We start from the raw sequence: 11,858 nt of genomic DNA, 5'->3' as shown, positions 1-11,858 counted from the left end.
CATCCCACAGCTGAGTGGTTAAAATTCCTGGTGCTCCTCACCTCATTTTTAGGCTTTTATTGCCTTGGGTTTGTAAAATAAGCCATCCTTGAAGTAGAGCCTTCCTGATGAGGTTGCCTGAGTCTCTGGCAGCACCCAGGCCATGGAGCACCCTGCCCAGTTCTAGAACCACATCTGTGACATGGCAAAGCTTACCCAGGCCTGTCACATCACAAAGAAACAGTCCCATTTGGTGAGATGGGGCTTCCTGATGCAGATGTTTGGAAGCTCCACTGTAGTCTCTGCCTCAAAGAGAGAACAACAAAAAGTAAGTTTCTGGGAGACTGTTGAGTATCTTTTGATATGACGCTACTGTATAAGGACAAAAATGTTAGAATTCTATTTCTTGCTGATTTCCTGTCATGTGAAACGTTTGATTCCGTGGTGAAAGAAACCCTTGCAAGTTATCACTGAGCTGCTCTGCCCCAAGGCTTTGGGAATTTAACTTCTTCCCCTTTCAAAGGTTTTTTCTTTTTTTTTTTTAAGCTTGAAACTTCATGGGGGAGGGGGAACCCTTTCCAAACCTGCCCCCACTCCCTCAGGTGATGTTCTTCTGAAGTGTAAATGCTCAATTATGCAAAGATAAGAACATGAGAAACTTTGGAAAGCAAAAAAAGGTTACCTTGATTAATGAGCAAAGCTGTGTTAATAATGGATTTTTAATCTCATGGCCAAACCAAAGAAAGAATGGGGGAAGGGAAATAATCTAATCTAATTGGAAGCAGTACTTGTGCAAAGCCAGTGTAACACCAGGGACAGAAAAAATGCAGATGGCTGGGACCTCCGATTTCTCTACTGTCCCTTTCCCATTATTGTGGTGAGAGGGACTCAGTGCTAACAGGTGTGTGCAAGGATGTGACGAAGTCATTGCTGGATGGGAGGCTGTAGGGATGTTTGCATGCTGAAGTTATCCCATTCCCCTGGTGAAGTGGGTCAGGACTGCTCCTCCAGCACCCACAGCCTGCTTTTGTTCCATGCTCCAGGCAAGCTGCCCCACAGGCTCTGTCTTGCCCAGCAGAGATGCCAAAAGGGTTGAGGGGATTATTTTGGAAGGAGTGATTTAGGGGATGGAAGAGGCACCTGGGTCTCCATAACTTCTTTTCCTGTGCTATCCAACACTCTTGACACACTTTTGTAGACATAAATCTGTATCTTTAAACAGGAAAATGTAGGCATACCAGTTAAAAGCGGCCATCTCAAACACATGTGACTGCTTCTTAAACACTTCAGAAATAAATGTTTAGATTTATTTAACATCATTTTTCTAATCACGCTAGTTTCATTTCTAGTAGCACAATCCAAACTGCGTTATCTTGATAGTGGAATTAAACCTACTTCTCAATATAATATTACCCGAAAGCTGGTAGATAAACCTAGCAGGTAATATGATTTAGGTCATGAAAAGTAATAACTTGAGAGCAAGTTTATTTATAGGGTTTTTGTAGTTAAGCTAACACAAGTCATGCACTCAGCACAGAGTATAAGATGCTTTGAGAGGCTGCTGTTTGGGCTGCTGTCATCTGTCCTGCTATCTCCTTCAGGTCTGAGCAGCTTGAGCATGTGACTGAGTTCTGAGATGTTGATGCTGGGTAGTTCTTCATCCAGGTCTGCAGTAAGCAGTTATGTTCCTGGTGTTCAGTATCTCCTTAATCTCTGGCTTTACATTATAAATGGTTTTCCTTATTACCTCTGTTAGCCCTGGTGAGGCCACACCTTGAGTACTGTGTTCAGTGCTGGGCCTCTCACTACAAGAAAGGCATTGAGTAGGGCCTCAATGTGTGAGTGTGTCTAGAGAAGGACCACAAAGATGTGAGGGGTCTGGAGTACAAGTCTTATGGGGAGCAGCTGAGGTAACTGGGATTGTTCAGTCTGAACTGCCTGACTCTTCATGGGGCGACTGTTCAGTAATTCATATCAGCTTACTGTGTTTTTTATTTTATTTTTTAAAAAACCCTTTCTGTTTAATTAAAATGGATACAAACTTTCCCAAGTTTTAGAAAGCTGCATATATTATCCTATGTAAAGTCATTCATGATAAGGAGCATGCATGTACAATGCTTTATTTAGGCCCAGCTCAAGCCACTCAAACCTAACAACATTCAGTTTATTACAGCAACTGTTCAAAACACCATGTGCATTTTTTGGACACGTTTGCTGCAGGTCCTGCTGTCCCATGGCATGTCTCATTCTGTGGTTATCCCCTATCCCTAGCTTTACATGTTAGAGATTTCAAGAAATTAAGAGGGGAAGATCACTCATGTTAGAGCTTATTTATTTATTTTAAATCAGTTTATTCTTGTGTGCAAACTAATTGTGTGCTCCTCTGGGCAGAGGAGCTGGTGGTTATCACCTACTTGATTGGATATCAGTGAGTTGATTAGGTGAAGCTGATTTTGATGCTCAGGCCCGGAGAAACAAATATAATAGTACATTGGAGCAGCTTATTGACCACAGGGCACAGAGACTTCAGTTAAATATCTCTTCTGGATTGAAATTCCCTCTGGATGCTGCAGCAATTCAGATCGTGGGGTTGAATCTATCTGGAAGAAGGCTGAAAAAAACAGAGCTCTCCAAACAATGAACAGCCCCAAGTTGCTCACAGCAGGGCTTAAGATAATTTGAATAACGTTTTGGGGTGTTTAATGTGTAAATTGATCTTATCCCTGTGTCTGTGTCATTTCTGAGAATTGTTTTGGGAGAAACTTGGAAGTTTTGAAAATATTACCCTCCAGATCTCAAGGTAATTGTGCCAGGGGTACTGGTCTGGACTTGGCTGAATGCTGAGTTTTTTGTGCTTGCCTTTTCTTTTTTATTTCTTTTTCCTTTTACAGCAGCTTACCCTCCTTCCTTCCCTCCCACCCCCCAAGTCTGTCTTAAAATCCTGCCCTGAAAAAAGCCAATCCTTTCTGTTAAATGTGATGAGGTGTTTCTTGTGCTCAGGTGCTTTGCGTGTGCTCGTGCTTTGGCTGGGACAGCTGTGCAGCGGGAGCTGTGCTCCAGCCATAAGGCTTCCTGTCAGGCAGCTACCTGCCAGAACTTGAAACTCTATGTCTTAGTAAAGCATGAATAATATAAAGGTGTCAACACTTCTTTAGATTTTGGATTTTTTATTTTTTATTTTTTTTGGCTATGCCAAGGTACAGTTGTTTTATAGTTCCATTTGAAGAGCAGTCACAAAGCATTCAACAGGGGGATTCTCTAAAAGACTTTTACTGCTTTGCGTAGGAGAAACGCAAATTCACAAAGGAGGAACTTGGACACATACAACAATGACTGAACTAAATGTGTGTTCAGCATTTATTGAGCTTCAAGGTGAGGAAGAGTAAGCCCGCCAGCCCTGCCTTATGGCCTCAGTTTCCTGTGAAATCAAAATAGTGTGGCTCTCTCTTATTGGCAACACAAGATAAAATAATACATAGAAGAAACTTATCAGTGTGATGGGAGTGAACTGAGAATAAGATTAATGCATTCATGCATTTGAGTGCTCTGAAATAATGCACATTCTTCTGAATTAATAGGCAGCAAGTCAATCAAATTATTCTGTACCAAATTATTCTACTGACTTCATAGTCTTTAGAAAGCCATAGCTTGAATAAAGAATGTCAGCAGAGCTTGAATAGGTGTATCAGTAGGTCATTCATGGCACTCTGGTCATAAAGATGGTCAGAGGGCCGGAGTGCCTCTTGTACAAGGACAGGCTGAGAGAGCTGGGGCTCTTCAGCCTAGAGAAGAGAAGGCTATGGGGACCCCATAGCACCTTATAGTGGCCTTCCAGTACCTGGAGGGGCCCTATAAGAAAGCTGGGGAGGGACTTTTAATGAGAGCATCTAGGAACAGGATAAGGGAAACAGCTGTAAACTGGAAGTGGGTACATTTAGACTTGATATTAGGAAGAAATTATTTACTATGTGGGTGATGAAACACTGGTAGAGGTTGCCCAGATGAAGTTGTGGATGCTCCCACCATAGAGGTGTTCAAGGAGAGACTGAATGGGTCTTTGAGCAACCTGGTCTAGTGAAAGGTGTTCATGCCTATAGCAGGGGGTTGGAACTAGATGATCTTAAAGGTTTCTTCCAATCCAAACCATTTTGTATTATATATAGTTTGGAAAAGCATGCTTAAAAGCAGTAAATTTCTCATGTGCAATGCAGTCCATTTTATTGGAGGAGATTCATTTCTTCAGAGATGTGTAACTGAAGTCCTGATCAGCAGGACTGATATTGCTCAGGCTTTCCTTGTAGTGCCAACTGTGAGATCTTACCTGTAATTTCATGATATCCACTCATTAAGGCTCTCTTTACCTCATTGAACTGCTGCAGCTCTTCATTAAATGATTAGAGACGCAGTGCTTATGTCCTTTCGTGAACACTGAGATTCTCTGAGATATGTGATACTGTTTGTAGTCCCATGGTGATTGGCTATTAGCTGTAATTATTTAATGAATTAAGTGGTGGTCAGCTAAAAGTACTGAAATGATAGTTCATCCACAGCAGAGCAGTGATAAACAAGACAGTGAATGTAATTTGTTACAGCCGGAGAGCTGGAGATCTAGTAGATAGCCGGCCACTGGAATTTCACTCACTTGCCTGTCTCCTCCCGGCAAGGTTTTGATATTCTGATGCCCTTTTGTCATTTCTGATAGTATCTTGAAAGCAGAGATCATGTATGGCCTCACTGGTGAATCAAACTGCTATGAGTTTCTCTTCTCCTGAGAGCAAGATGCATGTTTGACTGCTAGAGGCATGTGAGTAGTTCTGGTACTGGAAGAGAAGAATTGGGTCTGGTCTGTGAGTCCCCCTTTGACCTTGAAAAACCAAGACCTCGGAATCAGCTTTTAAACTGATCTGGAGAAAGCTGATTCCTTGGGCCTCTGCAGTATGCATGGGCTCAGGACAGAGGTAAGCTTTGAGCTGCCTGGGCTGAAGAAGGTGACCCTGACACTCACTGTCTGCCCTTGCTTCCATCTCCCAAGCATGGGGTGAAAATGCGTAACTGTAAAGAATGATATAATCTGAATAAGGTGCATGGTAATTCATGTATTGATGGTATGTTTAAGAATCTCATGGTTTCCAATTAAAAGGCAGCTTCAGGAAGTGATACCATGAGCTACTTCTGGAAGTGATACCATAAGCTTGTTGCTTTTTTTTGTGTTGGAAAAATGAGGATACATTCCTTTTTAACATATTTAAGGATGACTTCTGCTGAATCAGTTGTGAATTCCTTGCTCACACATATTCTGGATTCCAATGGTAGCAACGGGAGATTGTATTGCATTAAGTAATTTGTAGCCAAGCCAGAAAACTAATTTCTAGTGGAAATATAGTCAAAATGGACCTTTTCTTGAAGTGACAGTGAATAGAATTCCTCTTGAAGAGGAAATAAATGGGTACGGAGAATGCATTTGAAGCACTGGGTCAGTATTGGTTACGTGGGAGGAAAATCTATATTGCTGTTTTCACCAGGTTGTTGGCAGCCCAGTTTGAAAAAGTTCTGTATTGTTGTATGGCATTTCTTATCTGTATAAATTATTTTTTCTACATAACTCTTCATGTACTTCCACATCAGTACCACTTGGCAGGTTGTTGGTTTCATCCTATATTAATTAGTCAGTTCAAGATGCACTCTGATCCAAATCTAGTAAACTGACTCTAAACTTGCACAACTTCAATTGTGTGAGTGGATCCAGTTATAGGACTTCAAGTTTTCCTGATTAGATCAAGGCCAATTTCACTCCTGATTAACTCTAAACAGTAAAAACAAGATAGTAGATGAAAAGGCTTTCAAAGTAAGTACTGAACTTTGCTACTGTGTAGAGATATGAAACCTGAGGTGTATGAAAATTAATGCTGTACTGTTTTGTTACCCGTGGCTGGCTAGTCCATTTACCCTCAGGGGTAAATTTCCCTTAGATTTACACAAGTGATCTAGGTTAAACAGGCCACTGCCAGTATGAGGTGCTAGGCTGGAGCAGGGAATCATGAGGTTAAAAAGGTGCTGGAATGCAGCACTAGTGTAGACTTCTGACTTGGTTAAGGATAGTAAGAAAGTACAGGAAACTTCTGGACAATCCTTGTCCAGTGAGGAACGAGTAAAACTTGTTTGAGATCCTGGAAGAAGTCTTTCTTGAAACCAATTGCCTTGGTGTTTCTCATCACTTGTAATTTGCTGTTCTTCAGCTGAGGCACTTTAGAGTTTGTTCCTCATGGTAGGTTTTCCCTTGTTGTTGGGAGCCAGTGATGGGGAGGTGTTCGATGAACTGCTGGTAGTTGTTTTCAGACTCCTGTCTTGTGGTGTTGTGTATCTCAGTTGAGGTATGATGATGAAAGCATCAGAGGGACATGTGTTGAATGAGGCTGATTGGCCAGTCAGAGGTGTTTGGATCTTTGAGCATTTTCTGTTGTCTGAGGCTGAACTGAACATTTGTTTCAACATTAAAAGAATAATAACTAAAAGGGAATATATACAGTAGAGGTGTAGGAAGGATGCATGAAATTTGGGTGGGAAGCCAAGTGCATTGGAAGTGGGGATTAGGTACTGTAACAAAGGATGGCTAAGGAAGGACAGTGAAGTACTACTAAAACTAAATACTATGTTTGTTTTTGTGTTTTCTTTTTTTTTTAAATGAAAAATTGTATATGCAGATTACTTCCTTGTGTCACTAAACATTGTATGCAGATCTGCCATCCCATTTAAGAGGTCTGCTTTTTCCCCATTTTGTAACAGGTAGAGCCTAACTAAAGCTGTCCTTCTGGACTTAAAGTGGATTTATAAAAAAAAAAGAAAACAAAACTGATGTTGAATGAGTATTTTAAAAAAAATTAAGTTTTTCATGTAATTTTTGTGCTTTAGACAACTAGTGTGAGAAAAGTGCCATTGCATTTGGCCCTCATGTGAATAGACTGGCTTGAAAAAAAGAATCACAGCAAATTAATTGGATTCTTTAAGAAAACACTGTTATGCTTTGGCTAAGGTTGCACCAACACACACTGTAAACTCAGCAGCACTTCAAAACAAAACACAGAAGTAAATGTTTTCTTAGCTATAACAGTTGTTAAGGCCATCCTTGGTTGTTGCATTCCCCGCTCATATATTATTTTTATGCTCCCAGCATACAGGAACAGCAGCTAAGGGAAGGGTTTTTTACTTCTTCTTCTTCTTCTTTTTTTTTTTTTTTAAATTTGTTTTGCATTTGACAAGCTGCTTTTTGCTATTTTTCAACTTGCCTTTTTCCCTCTTGCTGTGAGGAATTATGTTTGGGGCTTAGGAACTACAACTGATTAGATACGTACTCAGAATTTCGACTTTCTTCACTACTTCTGTAGCGCTGTCATTTATTGTTTAGGTATTGGTTCCACTTCAGTCTAAGTCCTTTACTTGGGGGCTTTTTGAATCGTGTAGTTTCTAACAATTTTAGATGAGAATACATTATTATTATTTTTTTAATTGAGACTCTGAAGTGGTGTACTTACTACAGGAAAAATAATTTAAGAAAAAAAATTGTAGTCATTAAAAACAAAAAATTAACCACACTTGGCAGATGCAAATGCTTCCTTATTCCTTCCAAAGTAGCTGAAATTAATGTTTAAAAATTAATGTTGAAAATTAATCTTGATATACACCATATGCTTGACATCTTTCCAGCCAGTCATATTGGATCTGTTTCTCTCTGCCTTTGAATCAGGCCATGATCCAAGCTGCATCATAGCATATGAAAAACATGGAGGATATGAGTGCTTCGTCTAGTTTGGTTATGTGTTATACTGCAATTTTCTCAGACCTTATCTAATGAACCCTGATTCTACTTCAGCAGTGGGACTTCTAAGTTACTGCATTTGGAGTGGCACAGAAACAGCTATGCTAAATACAATAAATACTGGGGGAAAAAAATGGATTGTGCTGTTAGTCAGATGTTTTAACTTGCGCAGATTGGACTCAGTCAAATGTAGAGGAGACAGAAATCAACTTTAAGAGTGATGCTGGATTAATATAAAGGAATATATTAGTATACTGTAAATATTTTAATGTTAAGAGTGTCTTAGGTGAATTAATGTGCTTTAAACGTTACACATGAGGAAAACTGACGGAGCCATTCTGTACAGCATTTTTCCAAAAGCACTTTCTGCTTTTTTCTTCCCCCCCCCCCAATTTCGTGTGAGGCTTAAAGCACTGTGGAAAGCAAGCCAAGCTTTGCGTAAGGCTGGCAATGTGCTCTCCTGGCCAAAGGCAACCTGATGCGTTTGCAGCAGGCAAAGGGAGGATGGGGAGATTGGCCAGCTCATGTGCTGCGTAGGTGCTCCTTGAGCGTGTACTTGCGTAACCTTCCCAAAAAATCAGGCCCTGACAGCTCCAGAGAAACTTGGCTCGTGGGAGTGCACGTATGCCACCTGAATTCAAGGGAGCTATTATCTGCAGGCTGGCACCTCTTGCAGGGCGCTTGCATTAGCAGTGGTGAGGCGAGGCAGCGGGTGAGGGCAGTGCCTGCACCAGGGTTGCTGCATGGCTCCCTCTGTGGCGTGAAGCTGCCTATGGTGGCAAGGGGCTGGTAGAACTCTAGGGAGGAAGACAGTAGGCCACACCTGGGAGGGGGGGTTCCTGGACTTTATTTTTTTCCTGCATTTAAACCAAACTAGTAAGTATTGCTTTATAGCCTCCTATTACCAGGTCTGGTTTTGTTTTGTTTTTGTTGGTTGGTTGTGTTTTTTTTGCCTGGAAGAGAAAGAGTGCCTTCAGATTCCTGATGGCAGTACCCAAGGCCATATATGCCAAGTGGCTGAGCTTCCTTCAGTCTATATGAGTGCTTGAGAACACTTGCAAATCTGACTTGGAATCAGTTACCTTGCTTTGTTGACGCTGGTGAATATTTAGATACCTACTTAGGTGCTTTGAAAGGGACATCTAACATTTCTGAATGTCTCAACAGCTTTGAAAATCCTGATCTTCCTCTTCTAATTTTTAGCTTCCAAGTGTTTCCACAGTCTGGCAAGTCTTATTGTTCTGTATATATTCCAAGTCTGTGAAACAATCAGTAACTTTCCGTGTGATGGTTACATACATATGTTCATGTTCAAGATTGTGCTATCACTCTTGATTGTAAGCCGTAAGCACAACAAATGCATTTCAGATTCCTAGATACCTTCTGCAGTTCCAATCTCTTCCATGAACTGATGAAAATGCATTATTGTAAATTAATGAAATCATCTTTGTCCCATCTGATTTTAGATTGTGGAATGCAAACATCAGCGCCAGGAATAGCTGCTTTTGCTTCTGAGCTCTTACCAAAATTGAGATCCAACTTCTTCCCGCTCTTCTTGCTTCACGTGTTTGTTTTTGGTCTTCTGCTTCTATTACCATTTCAAGAATTTTCTTAGCCAAGTTGTCTTCAACCATTTGTTTGATCATGTTTAGCTTGGTGTCCTCTTGATTTCAACCCATGCGAGTCTTTGACATAATTTTTTCTGAAATAAGATGGTTTTTTGATGTTTGTTTAAACCACATGATATTCCTTTAAAATTCACGCCATGCTTGCTCTTCTTTCAAAGATATCGCTTCTGTATATTATAGGGATGAACTGTTTCAGTAGTTTTTTAAAATGAGAAAAAGGTATGGCCAAAAGTTAAGACCTCAATTGTGAGAGGGGGAAGAGCAGATCGGGTTGATGACTATCAAATGGTGGCTGTGAATTTCTGTGGAAATATTACACAGTGCCTCCACAGACATTAGGAGGGAACACGCAGTGTTACTCTTTTGGGCTCAGGAGAAGGGAAGGTGTCATCTGGCAGTGACGTGGCTGCAGACATGATTGGATAGGAGCTGAATTTGCTTGCTCTCTCCTTTTCTTCTTGATAAGGGGTAGTACTTGCACTTTTTATGTAGACCTTGAAAGATAGCCAGTTTGTCCCTTCTCTTTGTGTTGATCATGCTGAGAGGAGAACTGCTCTAAATTCTTTCACTCCTTGCTGCCTTATCCCTCTGCTATTTATCAGGTCTAGGTATTCTCATTCATTCAAGCACAACTATATGAATCTTTCAACAGTCTGCTTTGCTGATGTTTTGCAGCAGTGGGTTGTACAGATAAGTGATGTGTATCGCATGGTAGGGGGGAATCCATGTCTGTGTGTCCTATTGTTCTTGTAATAGTTTTAACACTTCTGTTTAAAAATCTCAGAGACCCGTGATCCTCTCTGTAAGGAGCAGTTATCTTCATTCCTGCTTATTCTGTGTTTAAGAGCTTAATGTAAATAAGAAATTTTCTAAGTGTAGAAGTTAGTTTTTTTCTCCCCATGTTAATATTGATCATGATAGGAGATAGAATATCACAGTAAATGTGGCTATGAGAAAGCTAGGGAGGAGGCTCAGCTGATGTTTAAATGAATCACTGCAGCACTCAGAGGACTGTAAAAATGCAGGGTTGAATGTAAGCAAAGTTAAACTAAGATACACCAGAAGGTAGATTCTTGTGCTGGCAAAATGCCTGGAACTTTTGAGGGATATTGAGGAATAGCCTAAGGCCCCAAACCTTGTGGCTTTCAAGGTTTGCTTCATTCTGTCTTACACTGTTTGTTTGTCTTTGTTTTCTTTTTAAGAAAGGCTTTCAAGTAAAGTTCCTACTTGAGACGAGTACTTCTGGTAAGGTTAACTCAGCCACAAGGTTTGTTTGTTCAGATCAGTGCAGCTTGCTAGCCTGCTTTTTTTTTTTTTTTTGGCTGTGTGACGTATCTTTCTAGTCAAACACTCCTCACTGTGTACATGAGCATTTTTTTTTCTTCTTTTTTTTTTTTTTTTTTTTTCCTGTGATGCCCAGTCTTTTAGTTTCACATGCTTGCAGAAGACTTTAGTGGTGCTTGTAGAGGAAAGGAGGTCAGGTGTGACAGCTGGTGCAGATGAGGATGGGGCTCAGATATTTCTGTCCTTGTGTGATGCAGTGCATGGCTATGCTGGTGAAGAGCTGGTGGCCTATAGGCATCCTGTGCCCTTGCCACCAGCGTGCTGGGCCTGATGCTTGTGTAACTGGCCACTGTAGCTTGCGGATGCTCAGGTGGAGTTTTGGGAGGTTGTGCAGCCTTTATGTAGGACAGGGTGTGTTAGAGTGGCGCTTTCAGCAATTCAAGGTTTGGGATTTCTTACAATTAAGCTTTAAGGAGATTAATATTCAGGTTTGGGGAGGACATGCTGAGCAGTGAAGTATGCATTCATTTGCCTCATCTGCATGTGTGTGTGAACACCATTTTGAACATGTGCTCACTGCGTTGTGGGGGGAGAAAAGGGTGTGAAATTTGGAGTGCGTTCCAGGAAAAATAGTTGGATCCTTCTCCCTCAAGGCAAAACCAAGCTGGCCTGTTGCCCTGTTTTGGACACCTCGCTACTCTCTGCAGAGCTATGGGTGCTATGGGAAGAGAAGGCTGGAGGAGGAAACAGGGATCTGCAGGGTGAGGAAACCATTAATGCTGGCAGCAGAGTGGCAGTGTCCCTCTGTGCATGAGCTGATGCCAAGCATAGCCAAGAAGCCACCAGCAGCGCTCCTTTGCAGCCTGCTCCTTGCTGCGCTGGGTGTGCAGGCATTTTGAAAGAGGCAGGTTGGGGCCTGCATGGAAACCTCTTCCACCTTTTATGATCGGAACAGCTTGTGAGGAGAAGCTGTCATTTTTTCCCAGGGCGTGTGGAACCAGTTTCACTGGTCCAGCATGCTGCTGAGCCAAGGCCTGTCATGAAAGGGGCTGTGACGTACCTGTGTGTGGTGCTCCTGATTTGCGGGAAGGGTGTGCACTGCAAGCTCGGAGCCTTTAGGTACTGTTTCAGCCATCTGCAGAGACACCTATTTT

General features: G+C 41.5%; 1 long non-coding RNA gene across 1 annotated transcript in view; it reads left to right on the top strand.

Moving 5' to 3' along the window:
• Positions 1-227: 227 nt before the first annotated feature.
• Positions 228-11,858, top strand: part of LOC107309594 — a 58,571-nt gene continuing 46,940 nt past the window's right edge. The window contains exon 1 of the long non-coding RNA XR_001553244.2: positions 228-307. This is a non-coding gene — a long non-coding RNA (uncharacterized LOC107309594). The remainder of the gene's footprint in view (positions 308-11,858) is intronic.

Source organism: Coturnix japonica, chromosome 2 (genome assembly GCF_001577835.2).
Source record: "Coturnix japonica isolate 7356 chromosome 2, Coturnix japonica 2.1, whole genome shotgun sequence".
Classification (NCBI taxonomy): domain Eukaryota; kingdom Metazoa; phylum Chordata; class Aves; order Galliformes; family Phasianidae; genus Coturnix; species Coturnix japonica.
Note: the sequence above shows the minus strand (reverse complement) of the source record. Positions and strands in the feature narration are given on the sequence as shown.